General features: G+C 35.6%; 1 pseudogene; it reads right to left on the bottom strand.

Annotated features, from left to right (window-relative positions):
- Nucleotides 1-229: 229 nt before the first annotated feature.
- Nucleotides 230-1,238, bottom strand: LOC107898205 (tyrosine--tRNA ligase 1, cytoplasmic-like; annotated as a pseudogene).
- Nucleotides 1,239-8,256: the final 7,018 nt, after the last annotated feature.

Here is an 8,256-nt window from a genome sequence, read left to right as displayed (position 1 = left end):
ACTTGAGCACCCAATTTGATTACTTCTCTTAGTAGAACTTCCAAAGGAGTCTCATCAGCTCGGAAAACTCTCAATTTCGACAATAATCTGAAAGACTTGGGTAAAACTCTGATCTGGTTGTCACTTATGTCCAACTCTTCAAGCATCTCAAAATAATTGGTCTTGGTAAGGCTCTTAAATCTGCAAAGTTTTTCCCCACATTCAATTGATCTCAAGGTTTCCCCACATCTCAAGGTTCAAGACTCCCTCTTACTTCACAATGTACCTATTAAAAATTATACAATCATACAATACATACACACACAGACATGCGTGCAACCCAAATATTATTAATCAACCCAGTCAAAGACAGACTACCTCCTCATCTTCCATGAAGATTGATGATGATGGATCACTTTTGGACATTTTGTCCTGTCCTTGCTGGAGACCAGGAAGCATATCAGCACATCATGAAAACCAAGAGCAACTAAGATAAATGGAAAAAGAAAATGAGCAAAAGAACCAAAATAGGTATTGAAGTAGGACAATACGATGAGACAAAATAATTGGTTTGTTTTTCCTCTTAATGTCATCACAGTACTCTCTTGCAAGCACATTAACCTTCCTTTGATCCATGCCTAACTGGCAAATGTCCGCCTGTCCACATAAAGCAATTCCAATTACTCCAATAAAAGGATACCAAATGATGTCATAATGAAAATTCTCAATTAGAAAAAGAAAATGAAACAACGGATATCACTTAGAAAATACGCCTAATAAGCATTTATATGGTTAACAAATTGAGTAATTCATAGAAGTAACTTGAAACAGAGTGACACTCGCACTTTTATTGAGATTTACTTATAAATCTACCTAAATTTCTCTAAAAGCCTTGGAATCAGGAAAGGATAAAATCCAAAGCAGAAGCACCTTAAGGAAAAATATGTCAGCACACTGCATGCATGGGTAAAGAATTTGGGCAGTTGACAACTCATCTTGCTCACTACGGCCATAATTTGACAACACCTAGAAAAACACATTTTGTATTCGGAGTCAACAAAAGAATTACTACAAATATTAATAAAACAAATCAAAAAGATCTTATTAACCCCACACCTTATTATCCTGGGCAGCTTGTTTCTGCGAGCTATATCCATCACAAGTGGCCAATACTCTGATGCCCTGGAGTTAATTTCATCTCAAGACCACAAGAATTCAACATTTAAAAAGAAACACAATAAATCTAAATGTAGAGCCATAGTATATGAATAAACAAAGTTAATGAAAGAAGCATGTTAGAACTTAGATCTGAAAACAAATGCAGTAAACAGCATAAATTTATTAAAAGGGAAATATGCATATAGCAATTGTTAAAAAAATAATAAAATCAATAAAATAACTACGAAGAAGCTAAAACTTTGAAGTCAAATAATCAGAAAAAGTTAAATTGTCAAATTTCAATCTGTTATGATGTGTTAGGAATAAATAAACAAACCCATAATTAGATTTTCTGTATAAATCAAATCCATCAAAGAGTTGATTCAATTCTAAGATTCAATCCCTACATCTACAGATAAATCAATATAAGAGGACTATAAAATTTTGAGGGAAAAAACTTAAAGATTCTAAAAAAGAAAAAAAGAAAAAAGAAAAAGTAGAATACCTGAGCAATGTCCATTCTGCAAGAAGGCTCGAAGCCATCATAGCAAATGGGTTCAGGTTTATGATTTAGAAGATTTAGCAGTTTATCCTTTTGAATACATTCTTCTCGTACACTTCTTATAATCTTTAACTTTTCTTCTAAACTCATCCTGAAACAATGATTTCAAAATATATAAATATATTTACTCGATTTCCATCTATAAAGAAATAGCAAAACAAAAAATTACAATGAAAACGACTCACTGTGGAGTTGAAGAGGAGGAGGGAGGTTAAGAATCGACAGAGAGAGACTGCATGCCGGATGACGGTGGGTTCTCATCCGCAGAAGATTGGTCCGCCATCGGTTCAAAGAGTACTGCGATAGCGTTGGCAAAGGGTTTACAATACAAAGTTGTGATGCCAAAGAGAGGTAAAAAAGAGAAGAAGAATACGACGAGGAGAGTGGAGAAGAAAGCTAGAAGGAAGAAACAAAAGACGGTGGATTTTGGGTAAAACAGAAGCGTGAATGGGGAGGGTAAAACAGGGTATAAAACTGAAGCAGGACCTAAACTGACCAAAAGGAAGGGAATAGAAATCGATGGATTTTGGGGATTACATCCGTAATGTAATAGACCTATATTAGCCAATACACCGAACCAAACAAAGGATTAAGCGGGATTAAGTGGGGCCCGCGTAATAGGGGTGTAATGGCTATGCCAATACACCCAACCAAACATGGTGTAAGTATAAATACAACTTTTTCTTATATTTTTTAGCTTGCATGTCAATTTTTTCTTAGCTTAGCCATTCACCCTCTTCCTATTCTCTTTTCTCTTCAATTTTATTTCTTTCTTCCTTTGTGTGCCGCCACCCAGACCATCAAGATTCACCATCAATTTCTCTTCTTTTTGTAATAAGTTTTTGCAACAGGCTCTTATTTGGCCCTATTTTGAATATACACATGGGTAGACACACGGGCTAGGACAAGGCCGTGTGTCTAGACTTTGAATGTTCATGCGATATGGGCTATGTCTCACGGTCATGTGACCATTTGTTTTCCAAATTTTCATGTTTTTTCTAGAATTTGTTGTTTTGTTTCGATTTGATCCCAGATTGTTCCCAAACTATTTTTAAGGCTCCGTAGACTTGATTTAAGGCCCTTACTTTTGCCAAGATTAGATTCAATTGTTATATGTTAGAATTTAATTTATATAGTTATTTTTGTTATAAAGTTAACTATTTTGTTTTGCTCTGTAATACTATGTAATTCTAATCTAGCAATAGAGACAAGATAAGGGTGTTACATTTAGTGGTATCAGAGCTATGATCTAGTCAATTCTAGAACTAATGTAGCGCATAATGAGTCTAGAATATACATGCCACATATGATTGCGGTAGTGTGATGCTTTTCATTCGTTCTAATAATGTATTTTCTTATAGGTAAAATATGTCATCCGAATCAAGACAAAGTGCGTTAATTCCAACCATGAAGCAAGATAAAGTGCGTCAGTTTCACAATCTTTTGGTGACGAAATGAAAAGTGTATTTTATGACATGATAAATCAGTGGTTCAACGAGTCTAATCGAGCCAACCTTGTGACTCCGCAACCTCCACCTCTTACAGTGCCTCTTTCGGCACCTCCATATCCTCAAAACCCTTGCCTACTATATTTGTTTGCTCTTCAGTTGATAAAATTTAGAAATGTACAGAATAGTAAAGAATTTAGGGCTAAGATCGGTGATGATCCTTCAAAAACTGAACAGTGGTTAGAGAATACGAAGAGAGTTTTCATAGAATTGATGTGTACACCTAAAGATTGTTTAAGATGTGTTGTTTTGTTATTAAAAGGTGAAACATACTCGTGGTGGGATACTTTAACCACAATGAATTCTAATGACCGTATTAACTGGGACTTCTTTCAGACAGAATTCAGGAAGAAATATGTTAGCCGATTGTATCTTGACAAGAAAAATAATGAGTTTCTTGAATTGAAACAAGAAATCGATCAGTAGTCGAGTATGAAGGGAAGTTTGTACAGTTAAGCAAGTTGTTGATGGTTTCCCCGAAGAATTGCCAGTGTTACCACTGAGTAGAGAAGTTGAATTTGTAATAGAATTTGTGTCGAGAATAGCTCTAACTTTAATAGCTTCGTACAGAATGGCTCCTATTGAGTTGAAAAAGTTGAAAGCACAGTTGAAGGAATTGTTAGATCGTGGTTTCATTTGACCGAGTGTGTCACATTGGGGTGCACCAATTCTATTTGTGAAAAAGAAATATGGAATGGCGTGATTATGCATAGATTATCAACAGCTAAATCAGGTTACCATTAAGAATAAATATCTGTTACCACGAATTAATGATTTGTTCGATCAGTTAAAAGGAGTTGCAGTGTTTTCAAAAATTAATTCTTGATCCGAATATTATCAGTTGCGAGTTAAAGATCTTGATGTACTGAATTGAACTCAATACGGACATTATGAGTTTTTAGTAATGTCATTTGGTTTGACTAATGCTCTTGCTGCATTTATGGACTTGTTGAATTGGGTATTTCAGCCGTATTTAGATCGATTTGTTGTGGTGTATTCATTAATGATATCCTGATATATTTGATAAACGAGTCAAACCATGTCGAGCATTTCAGAATTGTGTTGCAAACTCTGAGTGAAAAACAACTTTATGTGAAATTCACTAAATAAGAATTTTGGTTACGGGAGGTTGGATTTCTAGGTCACGTAATCTCTATTGACGATATCTGGGTTGATCTGAATAAAATATCGACAATTTTTTATTGGAAAGTTTCGAAGAATATAACTGAGGAACGCAGCCTTTTGGGTCTAGCGGGAAACTTCTCTATTTTAGCAACTCAGATGACAAAGATATTGCAAAAAGATGTTAAATTTGTTTGGTCTAATAAATGTGAGAATAGCTTTGATCCATTGAAAAATATGTTAACTGAAGCTCCAGTGCTGACTCAACCTAAAATTGAAAAAGAGTTTACGGTTTATAGTGATACGTCTTTTTGTGATTTAGGTTGTGTTTTAATGCAGAATGGGAAAGTGATTGCTTACGCCTCGAGGTAGTTAAAACCACATGAATGGAATTGTCCAACACACGATTTGGAACTTGTTGTAGATGTGTTTGAATTAAAGATTTGGCGACACTATTTATAGAGTGAGAAATTTCACATTTTTACTGATCATAAAAGCCTAAAATATGTTATGAATCAGAATGATTTTAGCTTGCAACAATGAAGGTGGCTTGAATTATTAAAAGATTATGAGTTAGTAATTGATTACCATACTGGGAAAGCCAATATTCTAGCAGATGCATTGAGTCGTAAATCTTTGTTTTCCTTGAGAACTTTGAATGCAAGCTTATCGTTGGATTGCGATGGTTCCATTTTGGCTGAGTTGAAAGTGAGGCTGGTATTCTTGTCAGAAATTTAAGAACTTTAAAAGAACGACTCTGAATTTTTAATGAAACGTGAAGCTGTGAAAAACAAGCAGACAACTGATTTTGATATTGGAACCGATGATTGTTTATATTTCTGTGGACGTCTTTGTGTACCAAAAGATTTTAAATTAAGACAAAATTTGTTAAATGAAGCTCACAGTAGTGTTTATTTGATACATCATGGGAGTAGCAAAATGTATAATGACCTGAAGCAATGCTATTACTGCACTAGTATGAAACGAGAGATCACGAAGTTCGTAACTTGATGTTTGATTTGTCAGCAGGTGAAAGCAAAACATCAGGTGCCTTCAGGTTTATTACAACCTGTAATGATTCCCGAGAGGAAATGGGAGCGGATCACTATGGATTTTGTTTCAAGGTTACCATTGACTCCAAACAAAAAATACTCAATTTGGGTTATAGTTGATAGATTGACAAAATCTGCTCACTTTATACTTGTTAAATCTAATTATTCACTCGAGAAGTTAGCAAAGTTATATGCTACTAAAATTGTGATATTGCACGACGTTCCTCTATCAATAATATCTGATCGTGATCTGAGGTTTACTTCTAGATTTGGGGGTAAATTACACAAATCTTTGGCTTCCAAATTTGATTTTAGTAACACTTTTCATCCGCAAACAAATGATCACTCTGAGTGAGTAATATAAACTTTAAAAGATATGTGGTAGTGTTGTATTATTGAGTTCGAAGGTAGTTAGAAACAGTACTTACCGTTAGCTGAATTTACCTATAATAACAGTTATCAATCGAGCATAAAAATGGAATCGTACGAGGCTTTATATGGCCAGAAATGCTGAAGTCCATTGTACTGGGTTGAATTAAATTAAAGAAAGCTAGCTGGGGTTGATTTGGAACAAGAAGTTGAATATAAAGTTAGAATCATTCGTGACAATTTGAAAGTTGCATCTGATCGTCAGAAATCCTATACTGATTTAAAACGTAAAGATATAGAATTTTCTGTTGGTGAGAAATTTTTTTGAAAGTCTCGCCTTGGAAGAAAGTGTTGCATTTTGGTAGAAAGGGAAAACTCATTCTAAGATTTATCTCACCGTACGAAGTTTTAGAAAGAATCGGACCTATGGCTTATCGTTTGAAACTACCTCTAAAACTTGATAGATTCCATAATGTATTTCACGTCTCAATGCTTTACCATTATCGTTCTAACCCGTCACATGTTTTGACTCCGTGTGAAATTTAAATACAACCCAATTTGACCTATGATGAGGAGCCTGTTAAGATTTTAGCTCGGGAAATTTTAGCTTGGGAAATAAAAGAGTTGAGAAATAAATTTGTGCCACTAGTTAAAGTCTTATGGCGTCGTCATGAGGTAGATGAAGCGAAGCGAGAAACAGAAGAAACCATGAAATCTTAATATCCAAACCTGTAGCACCCCAAACCCAGCCTAGAAGTTACGATCGGATCTAGCGTGTCACCTTGAAGCGTCTTTCGAAAGATTGGACTCATTGGTAAAATTTTGTTTCCGAGTTCAATATTAACTTCTTTGTTATTAAAATAAAAAAAATGTTTGTCTTGTTATTAGATATTTTTTTAATAAGTTTGTTTTAAATCGCGGAAGTTTTTTTTAATTCTATTGCTTAAAAACCCATGACTTTGAAAAGCAGTAATTATTTAAAACTCGTCTTCTCCTAACTAGCAGTTTAAAATGCTTAAGTAAAAGCCCAATTAAAAATTTAAACCAATTTAAAGGCCTTATTACATAAACAAAAACCCAAATTATAATTTAAATTAGAATAAAAGCAAATGTGAGCGGCAGTGTTTGTGTAGCCATCTCCGAGTCCCTCGCAGCACCGAATCGCCTATGGTTGAGGATTACCTACACAGTTAATGGAGAGGGTGAGTTTACGAAACTCAGTGTGGAATCCCCTATCAGTCAATCAGTATACAAAATGCAGTAGCAGTTTGGGCCTGGGCCCTATACAGCAATAGTGTGGGCCTTAGCCCAATATAGTAACAGTGTGTGGGCCTTAGCCCAAAATAGTAACAATGCAATGCAATATACAACCCATCCCATCCCAATCCAACCAACACACCACTCTGTACCACCAACACACCATGTGGGGATAAAATCGACCTACCCAGCCAACACACTAATATCGCAACAAAGCTGCCAGTAATAGTGATGCAACAAAGCTGCCAGTAACAGTAACGTAGCAAAGCTGCCAGTAACAATATATGTGGCAAAGCCACCAATACAGTATACTTCCCTTATATCAGAATCCCAACCCCAAGCAGCATGTCATGTCATAAATCATACGTGTATGCAGTAAGTCATACCCAGTAATAGTCATATATATATCATAGAGCCAATTGATCATACACATATTTCAACTGCTAGGGGTACAATAGTCATTTTACCATTCTAGGGTATTTCGGTCATTTTACCCTTCGGGGATATTTTGGTCATTTTACCCTTCAGGGGTATTTTAATCATTTTACCCTTCGAGGGTATTTCGATCATTTTACCCTTCGATGGTATATCGGTCATTTTACACTTCAAGGGTATTTCAGACATTTTACCCTTCAAGGGTATTTTAGTCATGTTACCCTTCGCGGGTATTTCGGTTATTTTACCATTTGAGGGTATTTTGGTCATTTTACCCTTCGAGAGTATTTCGGTCATTTTACCCTTTTAGGGTATTTCGATCATTTTAGGCCCATTACAGCCTAAGCCCATAAAAATGCTCATGAAGGCCTCTACAATCTAACACCGTGTTTCGTGGGCTCGGTTTACCACAAGACCGGTCTCACGCCCATATGGTCTTAGCCCCGTCTTTTTCAACTTTTCAGCTTTTGCCGATTTGCAGTTGAAAGAGGGTGTCATTACACACCTGTTTCTGAGAAGAGTGCTATTTCCACGTACGCCCACCTAGAAACAAACATGTCCCCAAAGTTAGTCCACTAGTAGCTAGGGTAAAAACGCCCTCTTATAACACTTAATCCAAAAAAAACCCTCCTACCTTGAAAAAAGTTTGAGCACAAAGGTTGCGTTTTTATTTCAAATCACCTACAAACCACCACTCCTCGAAGGAGATCCTAAAACCGCAACGAGTAACATCATAAGTGAAAGAAATCAACCATAGGCAATCAAATAGTAAAGAAAAAGAGTACTCGATTATGGGAATAAGAAAATAAGAAAG

This window comes from Gossypium hirsutum, chromosome D04 (genome assembly GCF_007990345.1).
Source record: "Gossypium hirsutum isolate 1008001.06 chromosome D04, Gossypium_hirsutum_v2.1, whole genome shotgun sequence".
In the NCBI taxonomy this organism is placed as follows: domain Eukaryota; kingdom Viridiplantae; phylum Streptophyta; class Magnoliopsida; order Malvales; family Malvaceae; genus Gossypium; species Gossypium hirsutum.
This window is presented reverse-complemented; position numbering and strand designations above follow the sequence as displayed.